Source organism: Dermacentor albipictus, chromosome 3 (assembly GCF_038994185.2).
Source record: "Dermacentor albipictus isolate Rhodes 1998 colony chromosome 3, USDA_Dalb.pri_finalv2, whole genome shotgun sequence".
In the NCBI taxonomy this organism is placed as follows: domain Eukaryota; kingdom Metazoa; phylum Arthropoda; class Arachnida; order Ixodida; family Ixodidae; genus Dermacentor; species Dermacentor albipictus.
This window is the reverse complement of record NC_091823.1, coordinates 37,085,063-37,104,187: the sequence shown is the minus strand read 5'-3', so window position 1 is coordinate 37,104,187 and position 19,125 is coordinate 37,085,063. Positions and strand designations below refer to the sequence as shown.

General features: G+C 46.4%; 1 long non-coding RNA gene across 2 annotated transcripts in view; it reads right to left on the bottom strand.

The window, feature by feature from the left end:
• The window catches only part of LOC135901984 (uncharacterized), a 38,987-nt gene that overhangs the window by 14,649 nt on the left and 5,213 nt on the right, over positions 1–19,125 (bottom strand). For both annotated transcript variants that reach the window (XR_011513032.1, XR_011513033.1), the window contains exon 3: positions 18,526–18,620. This is a non-coding gene — a long non-coding RNA (uncharacterized lncRNA). The remainder of the gene's footprint in view (positions 1–18,525; positions 18,621–19,125) is intronic.

Sequence of the window (19,125 nt, the reverse complement as noted above, 5' to 3'; positions counted from 1 at the left end):
AACGTCGTTGTCAGCGAAGACATGCCCACAGCTAGCCACATTCTCGCACGGCATGAAGGCATCCGCCCATCTCTTAGGCCTGTCTATGATGGCCCGGACAGAAAGAACTGCTACCATCGACCTCAACGGACGGGAAGAAGACGTGGCGTGGCGGTAGACAGGGTCAAACCAGCATACCTAGCGATCTCGTCATCATTATCCGCTTTCAACGACTTCACAACCGCTGAAACAACGGATCTACCCGATGAACCGGCATCAAAGGCTGCTTCTTGGGCACCGCAGCACCGCAGCTGTTGTTGTTGCTTAAAACATAGCTCACTCTTCTCCTAAAAAATAAAGGGAGGGGGGAGCCCTTTAGCAGCCATCGTCATCTTCCTCGGCTGCCTTTTATACATGGCACGATACGGCGGGTGAGTCCCGTGCTTCGTGCGGCGAGATTAGCAAAAATATGAAATGACATGAAATGAAAAAAAGAAAGGAAGATGGAGATTTCTAGTGATCAACAGGCGTGGACTCCGAGATCGTACCGGCGTGCTATGGTTAAGGGGTTCATGTTTCAGACTGCAGCGTGCAGGGGCCTATGGCGCCAACCTGAGACAGCACTTGCCCTACCACGGTTTATAATCACTCGACAAATTGCCATTTATTGTCAACCGCATAAACGACTCTTGTAAAGCATTCTAGTCTACGCTATAACTGAGAAGCGGTATTCTTACTCTGGTTAACTTGCACTAGTATTGCAAGTTGGGCCAGTTCGTGTCGTTTCATTCTGGGAAAGGCTCCAACTGATGGAACGTGAAAAAGGAAAGACATCTGTAAACAGAGTTTTTGTTGAAGAAATAACGCGTTTTTTGTTTCGCCCGCATGTCTTGACGGGATTATGACGGTGCGGATTCTTTCCCTAGGGCAATTCATCCCCAAAGAAAGCCGAGTTCCAGGCCGGGGTATGCGTGTGCCCATTCGGATAATCGGTGGGCACCCGGCGGCAGAATGATTTCGAACCCACGTTCTCCCGCAGCGGACGCGGACACTGAACGACGAGGCCACGGCTTACACTACAACGAACTTGAGCTACACGAGGGATAACTTCCTATCCCTTTATTCTGAACGATACTAATTCCATTACGCTAGACCCCAACAGAAATGGCATGTTACTCACGAAGTCGAAAAGGGGCTAAGTACATGCCCCCTCAGGGCTAAAATTCAATTTGACCAATAGACCGTTACAGTGTTGCAGTACTGGTATCTACGCGAGTTTTTTTCTTTTCCCGCAACAATTCAACGATGTTCTTTTCCGATGTTTTTCTTTTGTTATTGTTAACGTGCCTCGGATGTCAGCGATGGTTACTGAGAAAGGCTAAGATTGGATTTACACGCGGATATCCTTTTTTTTTCTGCATTTACAAATTTACAACGCACACTTTTCTTTCACGTTGAGTGAGCGAGTCCTTGACGAAATCGGCAAAGTAAAAGTGTTAAAATAACAGCGGGAAATAAACGCAGCTTCTTTTAGGAGACAAGTGTCCGCAAGACGTGAATTAAGAAAATGAATTACCCAAGCTCTTATGTTCCCTGAATAGAAATAATATTGTTCTGCGCTTTCCTTACCACCAGCATTTTCTTTCCTGCGAAACACCCGGCTTCTAATTCAATATTGTGCACGTCAAGTGGGCGAGCAATATTGCTTGGCAGAGAAACTTCATCACTGGCTTCGTGAGAGAGCACAGTAAAGAAAGAGCGAAATGTAAGTGCAGAAAGCGGCCGAGTTTGCCCCCTGAAATGATGCTGACAAACGCGTTACCTTTTGATGATCTTGATGACCAGACAGCCCATTAACGTAACGCGAGCTGTAATTGCATCAAGCGGAAGGTGACTGGCGCAGGCAGGCTATCGAAGCCCTGCGACGTCAAAGATTCGCTGGTCTTGCATCGCCTGCTGTTTATTTATCGATAAACGAAAGACGCTAATGGAGAGCTCAAGTGACCACTCTAACATCACTGCAACGCAATTATGATGTACATTGCTTTAATGAGCCTTATATAATGACGCATATAATTTTCCCGGATGATATAAAAGCTACAGCAGATAATTTTCAGCATCGATCGATGTTTTAGAAATTTACATAATTATTTTCAGGATCGGTAAAACGAATATTGCTGCAGTGCTCAACAGGATAAAACGAAGTAAATTCGAAGTTTCGTCGGTTATATTTTTGCCTGCTTTCGCGTATTTCATTTTAGATCACGGCCAAACTCTAGACGCACGCGGCAAGTTGGACCCAATTCACTGCAGTTTCGCGTTCAGTCTGGCTCTGCGGAAGAGTTCAGAATGCAGAATGTCAAGTTTCGGTGAGGCTGTAAACGCCACGCAGAGTTTAGCCAGCAAGAACGTATTAAAAGCTGACGATGTATGGCTGCCACTCGAGTTGAGGAGTACGCAATGAGATAGAAAGAGAGAGAAAAAAACTTTGTATCTAAGCTGCCCATGGCCAGACGCTAAGCTGTTAGATAGCGGCTGGGTTTCCTGTCGTAGTGCCGAATAGAGTCGTCTGGACCCGTAACGTGTTTTACGTGGGCGACCAACGGTGGCCCACCTATAACTTACACGAACAATTATCCTGTTGGTGTTTCTTTGTACTTCGCTTTAGCGAGCACGCTTTGACTTTCTCCATCTCACAATTACCTTGCCGCGCTGCCGAAGGCACGAGGCGTGCACAGGCAATATCCTTGCGCAGTGGAATATAGTTCCGGGCGTAACTGGCCGATTATTGGCTGCACTAGAGAGATTTATTTTTTCCTCGCTACATGACACGGTGCCGCAATACGTGACATGTTGGAACCTCTGCGCACGCACGTCGTATACCGTGAATTACTGTGGCAGTTACTGCCGGTAACCGTGACAGCCACCCTAACCGTGATCACCTAGCAAGATGGCAGCGCCCATACAGCGCCGACCACCAGCTTCGATGTGAATTCGCGCTTGTTACTGGCTCTGAGCCCTGTCAACAAGAAACAGGCGGAAAAATCTGTCATCACTAAGCCTCATTTCAAGCTGAAGTCAAAGTATTAAGTATGTTTTGTCGTAAGATAGGCTGTTTCTTATCATGCTGTTAGGTCTAGAGACACGGCGCCGAGCAGTAAAACCTGGTTTGATTTGTTTCTATAGTTAGCAGATGGCGGCACAGCATTAGCACGATGCCGAGCGCTATAAAAGCATGATGTGAATGAATGAATGAATGAATGAATGAATGAATGAATGAATGAATGAATGAATGAATGAATGAATGAATCACTGCGTCATTTATTTACTACCCCTCTCTAGCATGGTACGTGATGAAGGTAGCGAGCAAACGCCAAGTTGAGGCGAAGCGGACACTGTGCCGCAGGTGAACATGTGTAAGGGCATCGCTCTTACTATTTGCTAAAATGGCCAGAAGTTCTAATGAGCTCCAAGTGAAGCGGAGCCTCGCTGTCGCATCCATGAGAGAGAGAGAAGTCATAAGGGAAAGGCAGGGAGGTTAACCAGGCTGAGTAGGCTACCCTGCACCCTGGAAGGAGGAAAAGGAACTGAAAGAGGAGAAGAAAGAAAGAAGTTAGCAGTTTGCGCTGTTACACACAAGCGTTCATCGCTGAGTCACTCACAGGCAGTCATACAGGCTGGTGCATTTCAAGAAACGCACCAGCCCCTTTGTGGCCTTGCACATAGCAGACACACGGCGCTACAGACCCAAGATCTTCTCCTCTGTGAAGGGCCTATCGTCTTAGTGCCCCAAAGCTGTCCGAAGGGCACTCCTCTCATCTTCGCATGTGGGACCGTCCCATGGGGGATGCTTGGTCACTTCTTCGACACCACGTGTGCTGCACTTGGGACTGTCCGCCATTCCAATTAGGAAAGAGTAGGCGTTTGGGAAAGAAAATCCTACTCGCAAGCGGCACAGTAACGTTTCTTCCCGTCGTTTATATCCAGGTAAAAGTTGTAATCTCATATGCGGGTCTATATAAAGGCGCCGGTTAGTGAACTCCAACACTTCCATGTAAACACAGCTTATGGCGACGGCGTCAAAACATTCTTTGTGTCAATCGACTAACCATGGAGCATGTAGCGACAGTATGGCAAGCAGATGCTCAGCAGACTACGTGGCACGGATGAAAATATCTCGAGCATCATTCGGCCTTCCTAATGAATAAGAACTCGTGTAGCTTCCACAGTGCTTCAAGAAACTACTCAGATAGAGTATAGCTCTCGAATATGCCGCGGTTATTCACTTCTATGTCCTCTAAACGGCAGCAAGTAATACAAGTCACTGTATCTTTTGACAATGGACATCTGGAGTCGTTTTTTAGGCGGGTGGCAAAGAGAAATCGTCTGTCCCTTTTAGATCTGCATCTCTCCGCTCACGCGCACATTTTGGATATCACACGTTCGCGCAGTGAAACACGGCAATGAAGACAGAAAGGCTTCTGTTTTGTTTTTTTTATTTCTTCTCTTTTTGTGCACCACGGTTATGGTTTCCGTAAACACTTTCCGTTTAGAGATAAGAGCTCACGCGTGCTACCTCTCCTGCCATGTGCTTTACCATTTCAGTAGAATTTCAACATTATGCTAGAGCCTTTGTAGAGTGAAGCACTGAGTGCATGCATATTAGTGGGGGTCCATTAGCGAAATACTACGTATAAATGTCGCTCTCGGTTTCATGTCGTGTGCGATACATTTTGATTCCAGTAATGCTTCAGTAGAGCACAAACATAGGAAGGCAGAATTCTTTTTTTCCGCAATTAAGAAACAAATCAGCTATAACTAAAGGGCAGGAAGGACAAAGAAGTTAACCATTGCATGTGAGGGCTGCAACCTATTTATGGTGCAGTGTGGAGTAATGAAAGAAAGAGACGCGCGCGCGCAGACACACACCCACACACCCCCACACCCACACACAAAGGCAAAGAATATGACAAGAACGAACTATACACGGGGGGCATGAAACTTTCAAACACTTAACAAAGTTGAACTCGGCACTACGCAGTCAAACATATACTGATAAATGGAATTTCTCAGTCTAGAACCTCTATGTAAATCTGGGTAAGTGCATCCCAGTGATTCCAAAGGTCTGGATGCTAGTAACGCGAGTCCAACCGAGTTAACGTGGTTAACATTTTTCGCCTATCTCTGAAGCACAGTACACAGCATTTTCATTCAAATTTATCAGTCTCATTCTGATAAGTCCTTTCTGTGATAGCGCCGACAGGCGTCGTTCAGTGTTTTGTTATCAGAAGCGGATAAGCAACCGCCAGCGTGTATAAGAAGCACGCGCTGTTCCGAATAAAGCATTATCTGTTCCGGCGCCCGTTGGTCTTCTTGCTCGTCACGCAGCGCGCCTGCGCGCGTCACCGTCCGCACGTAGTGCACCACACTTTCCAATTCCAGTGTCGAGGGTTGCGAACGCATCGAATGGTGCGCTCTCGACACCACCTTAACTGAACGACCTTTAACTGCTGTAGTACACGGAAAACGTCGCAAAGTGAGAGCATGGTATACGCCGCTAGGCCGCGATGGCGCACACGTGCGGGCGAAAATTCGTTAGTCGCAGGTCTGACACGCAGTGCAGATATATCACCACAGGCATCAAAGCTTCCACCGCTCCAGCTTATGAGTACACACGTTGCCATCCACGCTCTCGTGGCTAAATGCTGGACTCTTCGAGAAGAGGCTTATCCTTCCGGCTCTGCATTCGTCGTTGCTGGCGATTTCGGCCGCACTTCAAAGCCTGCCGCCACGCGCGGAACTCAACCGGACGAATTAAAGCTGCGCCATATAGAAACTTCAATGCATCTCTACACGCGTGGAACGCGAGCCACTCCACAGTTGGCGCTTTCAGCAATCTCTTTCTCTTTTCACACGGCGAATTTGTTGCTGAGGGAGGAGGAGTAGATTTTAATGGAGAGAAAGGAGGAGAGGTCGGCCTGGAGAGCGTGTCTCTAGCCTGCTACTCCTCACTGGGGAATGGGGAAGTGGGAAATACAGGGAAAGGTAGGTGGCGGATGATTATGATATGGTACAATGAAATACTATATACACGGTGTCCAATATGCGGATGCACACTGGAGACGCAATGCACTAAGAGTCCATACAAAAAGTAATCTTGCCACAGAAAGTTTTTGCGCAAACACATTTCGCACTGACTACACGTCTCGCGGCTTCTAGAGGCGATCGTCTAGACCAGTCTCACTTAAAAAGTTCAAAAGTGCTTTTATGGCACGTTGGGCACAGTCAACACTCCTCTACGCGCCCAAAAGCTTTTCTTCTGAAAAGGGGCGGGAGTCCAAGCTGTCAACTGTAGATTTGAGTTTTCTTCGTTCGGCTGCATATTGAGGGCACACGCAAAGTACGTGAGCTATTGTCTCGAGAGTGCGACAGACGCTACATTCAGGGTCCCGTGTTTGTCCAATCTTGTGAAGGTATCGGTTGGTGTATGCCACACCCAGCCGTAATCGATGAATGAGGTTCTCGCTAAGCAAGGGAGCCGCCTCACTTGCCTCGAGCCATTTCGAGCCTCGCTTGAACATTTCCAACGCACTTGAGCATTTCGTCGTTTATCCATGGAGATTCTTCGCGCCAACAGTAAACACGCCTTACTCCCAAACCGGTGCGGTGCAGTAATTAGTGGAGCAGTGAGCGCCTCACGAACGACAACGCTTGTTCGAGCGTCCTTGCACACGTTCCCTGCCGGCACTTGACGACGAGGAGTGTAACACACGCGCGAATGAACCAACGAGCCAGTTCTTTTTTTACTCGCGAGAAGTCCTGCAATATTTAAGACATATGGAGTGTAGAGGCCATCGTGTAGTAAGGACCTACACACCATGCGATGCGGACGATGAGAACGAAGCGGGAGGGGGGGGGGAGGAGAGGTTTTAATGCTGAATTGTACACAATATAACGAGATGTCTGAAGAGGAGAATGATGCCGTTGCACTCTCTCGGTTTTGTCTGCGGAAGATCTTGATACATTGCAAAGATCATCTGTAGGTCGATGTATGCTATCTGTTTATTTCTTTGTATGTGGCGCTCTCCTAATGAAGTTAGGCTCAGCAGTTCGAAAGAGAGACTGGCTCCTTTCGCTCCCCTATATTGCGTGAATTTGGGTTAGACACACGCCGACATGAATTCCTTGATGTGGGGAGCTATTGATGACTCGCCTTGGTGCTAAAGCAGCTCAACATGGTAGCGTAAGCTACGCCAGAACTCCCTTCCTTCACCCGGCCCTCCTCCCACTCCTAACAGCCACCCATTCTGTTTAAACTGCTTACTCTCATTTTGCTCGTTACGGACAAATAAAGGCATAAACCGCGAGGAATTTCTTTCACTGGCATTCTCTACAGACGAAAATAGTGGCAGCGGTTTATGCAATAACATATCTGTTGCTACCCGCGACTTTATTACTCTTCTTTTAGTGTGCATTCGGTTGCTCTATAGACCGCTGGTGCTATCTGTTTCATATGCGTTACATAACCTGTCAGACTCTATGTACACAAGCTTCATCTTAACCTCGTCTAGAACATCGGCCACCTGAATTTCTAATGCCTAACTGTCTGTAATCCACAACTGTCCTGTCTCATAATGTTAAGCCTAGCGATTTTTGTTACATCACTCGCTTTGCGAGTCATACAGAGTAATGAGGTTTGGAAAATAGCAGGCGTATAGGATAAGAGTCTACTGAAGCAGGAGAACTATAATTTTGTATCGCTGAAAGAAGCGTCTGTTCTGCTGTCAACTAATGTGCTGTGAACTGATGACGATGGCAATGTTGTGGTAATGGTGGTTGTGGTCTGATGATGGTGGTGCTCGCTGTACGTAGCAGTATATATAGTGTCGCAGCCCACGCTCTGCATGCCGCGATGGCTTAGCTCAGCGCAAAGCGTTTCGCACACTTTCACGAGTGCATTGTGCTAGTAGAAGTCTCTAGGGTGAAGGGACACGGGGCACGCGGAAAGGCAATAATGGACTCACCTCCGGGCTGTTCTGCAGCAAAGATACTTTATAGCCCCCTGTTTTTAGCAAGACTTAGCACGCGTATCACCCTAGCCTGATCGGCACTACCCATTCCAACACACATTGCAGCGACCAGGGCTACTTGGTGGTGGTCGTCGACCTTACTATAGCGAAGGCGTTGTCATAACAACAATCTCTCTCATACAACGCTCACGCATCTCGCAAAACAACGGGCACATCGATGAATCGGCAGCCACCGGTGCTTCACGTTTCCTACACTCCCGGGAGCCGTTACTCAGGAATCGGAAGAACAGACCATTCTTCCAACCTGGCCGCGAGGAAATGCGGTCTTATTGATCTATCCAGCCGCCAGTGAATGAAAAACAGTGCCGACTTGTTTGCTCGAGGCGAATATCAGCCGGCGAACGGAAGATACAGACGAGGAAAGCGGGAACAAACACAAACAAAGCAAGCAAGTAAACAAAGCAAACAAACTACAGATACTGCAAAGGCGCACCAGAGGAGCAGCCGCGTGGACGCCGCAGGAATGATTCCATAGAAGAATATTGATCCGGCGGAGGAAACGGGCGCAAGGTCAGGTAAGCGTGAGATAAACAGCAGTGTACTTTGTCCGATACCGCCTGACACTGTGAGAAGGCGCACTACCGCATAAGATAAGGCAACGTAGTATTACAAAACTTGCCTTCAGGAAAAGCGTATACAGAGCTATTGTAAGCAACTATGTGAATTCAAGAACATTGTGAGATCAGCACCGGTGATTATACATACACCCTGAAGAAGCTGGTTTCAGATAGAAAGAAAAAAATCAATTCGCTGTGCTTGATGACACTTCTGTAAAATACGCACTCGAGAAAGCTTCCCCTCGCGTCTTTTTGTTAGAAACTCTGCAATTGAGAACAATGAAATAAAAGTGCTAGTAGGCGGGATTGCGTTTTTGAAGAAGGCGGTGGCGCGAATGTTAATACCGACACCGATGCTCGCTATCTGTTGGTGCGTAAACAAACAGGAAATAAACGAACAAAGCAATTACGTACTGGCCGGGGAAAAGGAAAAATTACTATGTGAACAGGACAGGGACGCGTTAACGTAAAACTATTACAATCTGTTTTTATTCTAAACTCCTGACGTCATATTTACGTAACCGCCGACGCGAGCATCGGGCGGTGAGCCGCAGCGTTGTTTGAATCAACCAATCAAACGCTCTGCTCGTTTGCGGAAGGTCATTTTTGGTTGCGTTCAAAACTAATAGCGTTGCCAGCTTGACACGTTTTTCCCATCGAATTGACTGACGAGAGATCAGGAGCACGCAACAGTGGCGAAGCTTTCGGTACGGCTGAGCTATAGAGCACTGAGAGGAGATAACCGGATTAGGAGGGTGTTGCCGGCGTCTGCGATTGGTCCGCTTCCCCTCTCATAGCTTTCGGTGACTGGTCGAAAAGTCTCGGCAGCGGGCAATAGAAGGCTAAAAATGCCGCTAAAACAAATCCTCAGTGAAGAAGAGTTGGCAGAGCAATGTCGCAAACGTGCCGAAATGGCTTGACAACATTATACTGCCACGCAAAAATGTTTAATATAGGCAAATAATTTCGTCGACACCGCCGGCAGCTCCGAGTAGTCAGTGTCCGAATGATTGGTTGGCAGACATCTTATATTCTTTTTGGAACGGGGCAATCTCTAGCTATACCCTCCCCCCCCCCCCCCGCCCCCTAAAAAATCTATTTTATTCGGCATAGTAATGCATCTCCAATGCGAACAGGTCATGACGTGTGTAAGCTAACGCAGTTTTGTGACGTCGCATGACGGACAGTCGAAATGGGTTCAGCCCGAAATCTTTTGACCAATAGCGGTGGGCATTAGCCCACCGCTAAAAAAGAAAGAAAAATGTCAAATTGGAAACACTTATTTGTCTTTTGTTCGGTATAATCATGCATAATCAGTGGTTATACGTTGCATCAGATAAGGAGCTTTCGCGGTTTTCGTGACTTCGCGTGACAGACAGGCGAGATGTGGTTGGCCTTAAAAATTTTTGATCAGTCGTGGAGAGTTGATTGCTGAAATGCAATAGAAACGGTTTGGCATAGCTTTAGGTTATAGCGCCCCATGTCTGGCGTTGCCTTGTTCCATCTTTTGTTGCTGTGTCGTGCCATGTATTTCTGATATACTACATTTCTTCTAATGTTCGTCAAATGACCCCTTTGTCTACAGGCTGATGATTGAATGAAGTCAAGTAGACCACTAACGACGCTTACGAATTACAAGCTGCACAAGCCCTTAGGTGCTTTATGAAAATTCTAGAGGCGTCCTCTCCGTACCGTGCAAAAAAAAAAAAACGAGAAAGACAAGAAAAACGAAAATCCGTGCCGTTGGTGCTATATTACCTTGCGCTTCAGTAAATATATTGCAATTTTGCTTTTGTCGTTGCGTACGCCACACCGTTCACTTGATTGATTGACTGATTACTTGGGACGTACGTACATACACACACGCACACGCATACATGCACACGCACGCACAAGAACACGAACAATGACAAGCTAAGCGAGGCAAAGTTCGCAAGAACGTCAATGCGGACGTGACAAATCCGCGAAAAGCGGAGCCCACAAAGCTGGAAGCGGTACTGCTTCACGACAGCTCATTCCTTCCTACACAGCACCTACAAGAAAATTTTCAATATGGCTATGTTAGATGGAAGCAAAATCAACTGGGGAGCGCCCGTGCAGCGTTGAACAGGAGCCGGTGTTCAAGTAAGCACTTACGAAGCCAGCGCCGGTACTTCCTTTCCTGACAGCAAATGGAAAGCATCCGTGACTTATTCGTGTTCGCTCCTGCGCCGTGGTTTCATAAGCTGCTTTCGCTAAGGTGGCGCTGGTGCAAACACTGGGAAGGCGTAATATATGGACAGGCTATAGAGCAACGCTCTCCACTCAGCGTAGCAGCGTTCTTCTTATCTATTCTTTTTTTTTGCAGAAGAACGAGCAAGTCAGAGTGAGAGATAGAGAGACAATCACACTGAAACCCGATGGCTGAGATCATCTTACACGAAAAGCCGAGAAGGCCGCGTATATCGCTTAAACGGGCGCCGAAATGCAGGCTCAGGTCAATATGACCCAACTTTTTTTATCTCCGGGTCCTGGTTTTTCTGCACTACCGTGCGGCGGCTCACTCGTGCCATTACCTGTCGTCTCGCTACGCAACTCATGCGCGCCTCTTCGTTTAACTATAGAAGTATTGGCTTCGACTGCGAAATCATGTGGGGCGTTATATATTACTGAAGTACTATAGCGCCAAACAGACGACACAAGAAGAGACACGGACGACCGCTTTGCCAACTAGCCCAGGAAAAAGTTCTGCTGGAATATCTTTCTTGTACAGTGGGCCCTTCAATATGTGTTTCCTCCCCCACGTCAAATATGGCAGCCCTCGTCACCCACATCACATAGTGTTCATGCCGCGCCAGACACATCTCGTTTTGCCTCAAGAAGGGACTGATCCCTGGTGAAATTTCCGCCCTGTTCGGTGCCATTCAGCCTTCCTACGGGCACGCAAAGCGGGTGTGTAGGATTGTACGTTCAGAATTGTGGAGGCAAGTGCGGCTCTTTTTTGACTATTTAAAAGCGCTCGTCCGTGTCTCTTCTTGTGTCGTCTGTTTGGCGCTATAGTACTTCAGTAACATGCACCAACTAGCCCAACAAAAAGTTCTGCCGGTTATATATTACGCTGGAAAGGCATTTCCTCGATGGCAGTGCCCCCTGTAAGACGTCGTTCGTGGGCTGCGTCAAATTTGACGGTCGCGCACGATGCGAGGTGTAACGTTGAAAGTGAATGATGCGACAATTTAGGGTACGTGCAAGTCCTGGCCTCGGAAAGAACGAAGAAATAAAGAAATAGGGCCGAAAAACGAAAAGAAACCACTTTCACGGAGACAGAATTATTTTCTCTGCAACCAGTTTGTCCCAGAGTCGACCCATATGGCGGTGGAAAGATGCGGCAGAAAAGTAAAAGAAAAAAAAAAGTCCCATTAGCGATGATGTCCCTTCGCTAGGTCGCGGTTCCGGCAGTAAACTTTAAACCACACACCGTCACAGCATGGGAGCTGTATTTCTATTATGAATTTAAAGCTTTCGTTTAGGGACTCTTCAGTGGTCTCTCGGAACTTGCCGCAGAAGTGGATGCCATTTAGATCAAACGACCTGGAAACATCCATTAAACTTTAGGACAACGCTAAACAAGCCTCGCTCGAATGTATACAGGCTGCGCGTTGCGAAAACGAGTGGCGTATAAAACGCCTCACTGGCGAGCGATGCCGAGCATCCACCGTGTTCTCGCAATATACTGGGTCATTTGAGCCGCGGTTATTGCATGCTCGTGGATATTGAAACAGGAAAGAGAAGACAGGAAAGGAAGGGACGTCGACCAGATAGATGCAAGCCCCGGTTTATTGCCGGACGTTCTACGTTCATGCAAATTTATACGTGGGAAACTAACAAGAAAAATTGAGGATGCAAAACAGGACATGTGGGTTTGAAGTAGCTTTCATGCATGGGTATGAAGTAGCTTTCCTGCGTGGGTTTGAAGTAGCTTTCATGCAAGCACTCTCGTAGCAGCACCTGTTTCGCACACTAGCGAGTATTTCGTCCTCTTTAATGAAATTTAATACGCAGCCACCGGTAATGCCAGTCAGAATCACCATCCTGGTTTGGTTCACGCGCAGAGTCAGCGTAAATTTGATTTGATGGTATTAACGAGCGCTCTGGTTTAGCAACAACGTTCAGGAATTTTGGACGTTGTCCCCTTTAGCCACCTGTTGAACTTCACCGCAATGCACCAGCACAACTCGATGAGCAGCGTTTTCAAGAAAGTGATATATTTCAAAAGATTGGCTGAATTTGAACAACTTTCCGTTAGTAACGTCGAGAAGGTATTTACCTTTAACGGCATAGGCACGTACGGTGCCTAGTCGCAACTTCTCTACCGCGTTGCAGCAGCTAGCGTTTTGTTATGAATTTAAACACCGCTACATCTGTATAAAGCAACAGGGTAGTAACATCCAAGAGCTGCAGTGCGTATGTTATTTGAAGGGAGTACCTTCTCAACGATATTTACTGAAAGCTTTTAAAATTCGGCCGAGCTTCTGAAATATCATTTTGTTATATCCTGCCCATGGAGTTATGTTGGTGCGCTGCGGTGATCTTCAACAGATGACCGAAAGTGGCAATGTTCAGAATTTTTAGGTATGTCTGCCTGTTGGGCCAGACATGTTCGAACCTGCAATAAACGAAGAGAAGGGAGGGCATAGAAAGAACATTAGCTGCGAGAATGTTGAAGAAAGAGGGCAGAGGAAAATAAGACGAACTATGAAGTGTATACACAGGCGCTCTGTTTATTTCACGTTTCATGGAATGTACCAGCCGGCGTAATGAGCCACGCTTCTGATGTGACACAGGCTTCAAATGATATTGCGCAACAAAAAACGACATGGACGTAAGAGAAGATAACACACCAAGCGCACGTTCACCAGTATTGGATAACCAACTTGCCCGGAATGCTGCTCTCATTAACACTCAGTCTTGAACGCGGCTTTTGACACAGAGTACAAAACAGGCGCTCAATATGCCAGGTGCCAGTTTTCCGAATAACTGAAACCAATCTGTTCTAGACAAAGTGATAATTTTGGCCCACCAAGGTTCATAGCAATGCCGCGCACATCACAATTTGCGTGCTGATTTCCAATAGAGTTATTAATTGGAAGTTTCACAATTATTTTTTCCTAATGATTGACTTTACGAAGCACATTGCTATTGCAGAGTTGATGTCAGCGAGCAGTTAAAGCACAATTGTTAAAACGTTTGCGCCTTGCACAAATTAAAACAGAAACAATGAGGATTTTTTTTTTAAATGGAGGAGGGCCTGGAGGGTAAGCAAAGAAAGTTTCCTTAAGAAACGTTACAAGGTATTTAATCGAGGAGCGTGATTTAAATTCTCCCAGATTTATCTCTTTCTTATCATTGCTGGAGTCGACCAAATCAGTGACAGTCTGGTACAAATATCTTAAAAAGAACTAGGGTGGTTGCTTGGGCTAGTTGGTAATTCATGATCAAAAATAACGTACAGCGCGAAGGACAAGGACAGCGATAGACGACAACACAGCGCTGACATCCAACAATATTTTATTGCGTTGCCACATCATGTGTATATATGCAAGAAGAGGCATGCGCAAAAAATGTACGACAGTCACGTGGGGTGTTCTAACAGCAAGTCACTGACAGTGACTTGAGTGACAGTGACTGGCTGTTAGAACACCCCATGTGACTGTCGTGCACATTTTCTGCGCATGCCTCTTCCTGTATATATTCACACGATGTGGCAACGCAATAAAATATTGTTGGAAGTCAGCGCTGTGTTGTCGTCTATCGCTGTCCTTGTCCTTCGCGCTGTACGTTATTTTTGATCTTAAAAAGACCTCACTGCTTCCTAATTACGCACCATTCAGAGCTTCAGTAAACCACGTGCCGCCCCAAAATGCTTCAGGTATTTGAGTCAGGTATACGTAGGCCCTGCAAGTTCGTGCGCAAGCTAAAGACTTAGTTTCATCACTTCACGTGGGGTAGAAACTACAGCCCGTGCTCTCAAGACGAAGCTTTTCAAACTAAGTAAGAGGCGAGCTTGTTCATTAGCCTGCCACACACCTCGTGCAGAGCTTGAAAAATGCGCCGAAGAAATCCAACACGTTATGCTAACGAGGCAGAGCCGAACATTTCTCGCGCTGCAAGTCTCAAGTTGGGCCATTTGTAACCCAGAGGCGCGGGTTCGTCTAGTCAGTTTCGTTTTCTCTTTTTCCCTTTTTCGAATTGCAGGTGCATATTTCTTGCCCGCGGAATACCGCTCCTGCTCGGAGAAAGGGTTTGCTGAGTCACGCAAGAAAGTAGTGGAAATCAATCTTCGGCAACTTGTTTCTTGGCATTCGCCAGCCGTGGCACCGACATGCTCTAACCTGTCTACTAAGCCGAAGCTTTCCTTGTGAACCTTCCCGTCCTTTGCTGACTGCAGCTGCTGTCCTGCCCAACAGCTCATAGCAAATTAAAAAAAAGAAGAATTGCAAAGAGGAGTTTGTATTTCAACAAAAGCGACGTTTCATGAGGGAAGATTAGTGAGGAGAGGCGTAGGCAGAGATAAGTGCGACACGAAAGCCAGTGGTAAGGTTGAATATTATTCCCCCATGGGATTTCTGGGTCTGCGGCCTGACGGAAATTAGTGCGCGCGCACTTGCTCTCTCTCTTTCTCTCTCTCCCTCCCCCCCCCCTCTCTCTCTCTCGCTCTCTCGAACACGTTCTACGTAACGTGAAGCACGCGCCAATCCACTCGAAGAGCTACTTGACCTTCGCACGAGAGGAGTATGCGTGCGATCGTGGCCTAATTGCGTGTGAGGGTGCCCCACGGGTGGGCTCGAACCTCGGTCTCCCAGCATGACCGCTCGATGCTTCAACCATTAGGCCGCAATCAGTTCTTTTCTTTTTTTTTTCATTATTAGGCAACAATCGGACGCACACTTCTCTAGGGCCAACGCCAGGTAGCATTCCGAGATGATTGGCACGTGCTTCACGTTTGTTTGCTCGAGGTTTGTCGCATTAAAATGGGGAGCCCAGAATCTGTTGATTACCTGTAGCAGATACTTGTGCTTCTTCGGGAAAGGCTCTCGTGCATCTATTTTAGCGGCTAAACTCTAGCCCTTTTGTGTAGATGCGTGTTGCACTATTTTGCTTAACTAATAATAATTGCAGGAATATTTTCTTAAATATTATGTTTTATCTGATATAATGAAATAACCAAGTGAGAAGTTATCGCCATCGCCAGCATACAATGACAAATACTCGTATATATATATTTATTTTGATATTGCTAAAAAAAGTTACGTTTGTGCTTTCAAAACGGACTCCGGAGCTTCCTCGACGCTTTCCATCCATCTCCTGAACGACAGGCACTGTCGCCGAACGGCCTCATTAATTATCATAATTGGAGTGCGCATTCAAGGATTCGCATGGCACGCACGATAATTAAAAGCCCAAATAGGAGAGCTTGCTGTCTTTAGCTGACAAGTCCTTTGTTAGTGGCTGCTGCTCATCGCCTGTTTTCGTGATTTAAATTTTGACAGTTCTCAAACATGTTTTGGAAAAGTAAACCTATGCGTAACTGAAATATTCGTTTAAAAACGCGTTTGTGCATTTTAATAGCTATGTAAAGCGTAGCACGTCCTTGCACTTGCGCACTTGAATCTTGCTGTCGCTTGCTTAAGGATAGCTTTCTCGTAAGTCTCTGTCTAGAGTTTATATGAAATATGCTAGTTGAGGCCCTACAAAAGGCTATATTTTACCTGTCATCTTGCGTATTTACGGAAGCGAATAGATTGGCCGGTTTACTTGCGTCTCATCTTAGCTTTGCTTTTTTTTTGCCAAGAAGGCGGTATCCAAATATTCCAGTTCGCAAGCTGAAATTATTGCTGTCTCTAAAAAAGACGGTTTGCAACTCAGTCTGTTGAGCACACCCTCGTAACGAATAATCAATAAAATATAATGACGATCAAGACGGAGGAAATGGTTGATGGTACCGCCATTTAAATTATGTAAATGGCAATACTGCCAGCGCTCCGTCGCTTCTCGATATTTTAGAAGATTAGGAGCATAGCTGTTTTCGGGCACCGAAGGTGAATTGGTAGAATGCAAAGAAATAAAGAAAAATAAAGGCAATAATAACGGTAATCGAAAAAAAAAGAAGAGCTCAGGATAACCCACCGTGTAACGGTCCGGCAACGACGAGTCGAACAATTTCTTTTCTGATTTCTTTATAGCCTCAGCACAATATTTCATCAGCACTGCTCGTCGAGCTCGAACCTAGCCTAAATGAAGTCCCATAAATAAACCACATGTACACGCTTTTTACGTCATTGTGTTCTTACGGTGCGATGAAGGCGCCATAGGATGAAGCGCAGTAAATTTACCCGCACACCATGCTACCGTAACAGTAGCACCAACACATATATTTTAATAGCGGAGCTGTTCAACCCCACAAAGCCCAACGTATCAATTTTTAAATGCTGGATTTAATGCCTGAAAATCTCACTTTGTGCTGTAAAAGCAATGTACAACCCATACTACCCTTTCTTGATATTCTGGAGGGAGTGTTCAGTCGTGAATAGTTCAGCAAATGACCTACTAAATAAATAATTATCGCACTAAGTCATTTTTACTGAATTATGATTTTGCTGTTTTCTTCATACTAATTTACTCTCTGTGACCAGAAATACGTGTGAGCAAGTTTTTTCAGTTTTCTTTGGCGTGGAACGGTGTCCGAGCGTTGTGTGGTCAAGGTTTTAGTTGCGCAGTGGAGCGTTACCAGAAAACTCATCCCAGCTGTGCGCCGCCTCGCGTTGCCTAGCAACGACCCGCGAGACCACCGAGCACGTAACCTGCCCCACTACCCCATCCCTCATCCACCCTTACCGAGCGATGGGAGACCTTGCTAACCAGCACCGCCCTGGAAGACCAGCTCCTCCTGATCTCCAGGGGCCAGGCGGCTAGGGAAGCATATGGGTCCCGTGAAGAGGGAACCACTTCCATCGACGGCGTCTAAGAAGACGTCGAGCTCGGCTCAATAAAGTTGTTTCTCTCTCTCTCTCTCTCTCAGCCGTCGCGGCGACACACCTCTCACCTCCTCTACTCCGTGCGTACGTGTTGCTGACACGGGAAGACCAAAGAAAGTCCGGACGCCCGAAGAAGAAGAAGCGGCTTACAAGGAAGAGCGCCGTACTGCCAAGCGAGAAGCGATGCGTCGCCGCCGAGCTGATCCGGAACACCGCGCCGAAGCTGCGGCTAAGAGGCGACGCCGAGTCGAGGATCCCGAGTTTCAGTCTATGGAACTCGACAGTCGCGGCCTGAACGCTCGACGTCGCCGAGAAAGCGATGCTGGCCTGTGACTGCTCGAAAACTTCCAGCGTCAAGCCCGTAGAGACAAGCTAGCAAAACCTAGCATAACCTCGCAATACCTAGAAACGACTTAGCCAAGCCTACCAACAACTTAGCAAAACCTAGCATAACCTCGCAAAACTTAGAAACGACTTAGCCAAGCCTACCAACAACTTGGCAAAACCTAGCATAACCTCGCAAAGCCTAGAAACGACTTAGCCAAGCCTACCAACAACTTAGCAAAACCTAGCATAACCTCGCAAAACCTACAAACAACTTAGGCAAGCCACGTAAAAGCTAGGTGATCACAAGCTCCGCTGTTGACTCCAGCCTTATGCTACTAGTGCTAGCTGCGCACGTTTTTCTTATTTCTTATTTATGGGCCACACAGGCAACGATCTTTCTTGTAGTCTTTTCCTCGATATCACGAATGTGAGAATATTCAAAAATGCGAATGTGAATAAAGAAAATCTTTTTTTTTGTTTCTAATTGAAACATTCAATTTTACATTTAGCTATCGAATGTGTTCGAATATTCAATTGGGGTTGAATATACGAGCTTACCTGCGATTTTTGGATCTTGCCTACCGTAGAAAAAGGATACTTCTTGTTATAATCCATGGCGTTTCACGTAAACAGAGTTTCCAACAGCGTTGCCTCTGAAGAAGAAAACAAATCATGAAAGTTAAGCCTTCGTTATATCTCACGCGTTTCTCGATAAGCACAAAAACATCTGTCTTTTCATTCAACAATGGAATCTGCATTGTTTTAAATGTTCGAATTGAACTCAATTCTAATTTTTCGCTATTCGAGCGTCCCTAGCAATCACTGGCGTGACTGCATCCCACAAAGAAGTTGAGTGCGGCGAAGCCAAGTTTCAACGAACCTTTTTTTATTTTTTATTTCATGGTAGAAAGGCGCGAACATACAGCATGGCATCGAAAGTAAACGGAACGCGTATACACAGAACTAGTGTATGTGTGCATTCAAGCGTCGTTGGGCACGTTATACTATACGTGCGGGTGTTCAAACTCTCGAATAGGATCCGATTACTTTAATTTATTTCTAGTTACATTCGTTGTATCCTAATATTTCCGCACAATTTGATTCCATAATTCCGCTGTTTGAACACTCGTGTTTCAATGTGTCTTGCGGAAAACTCAC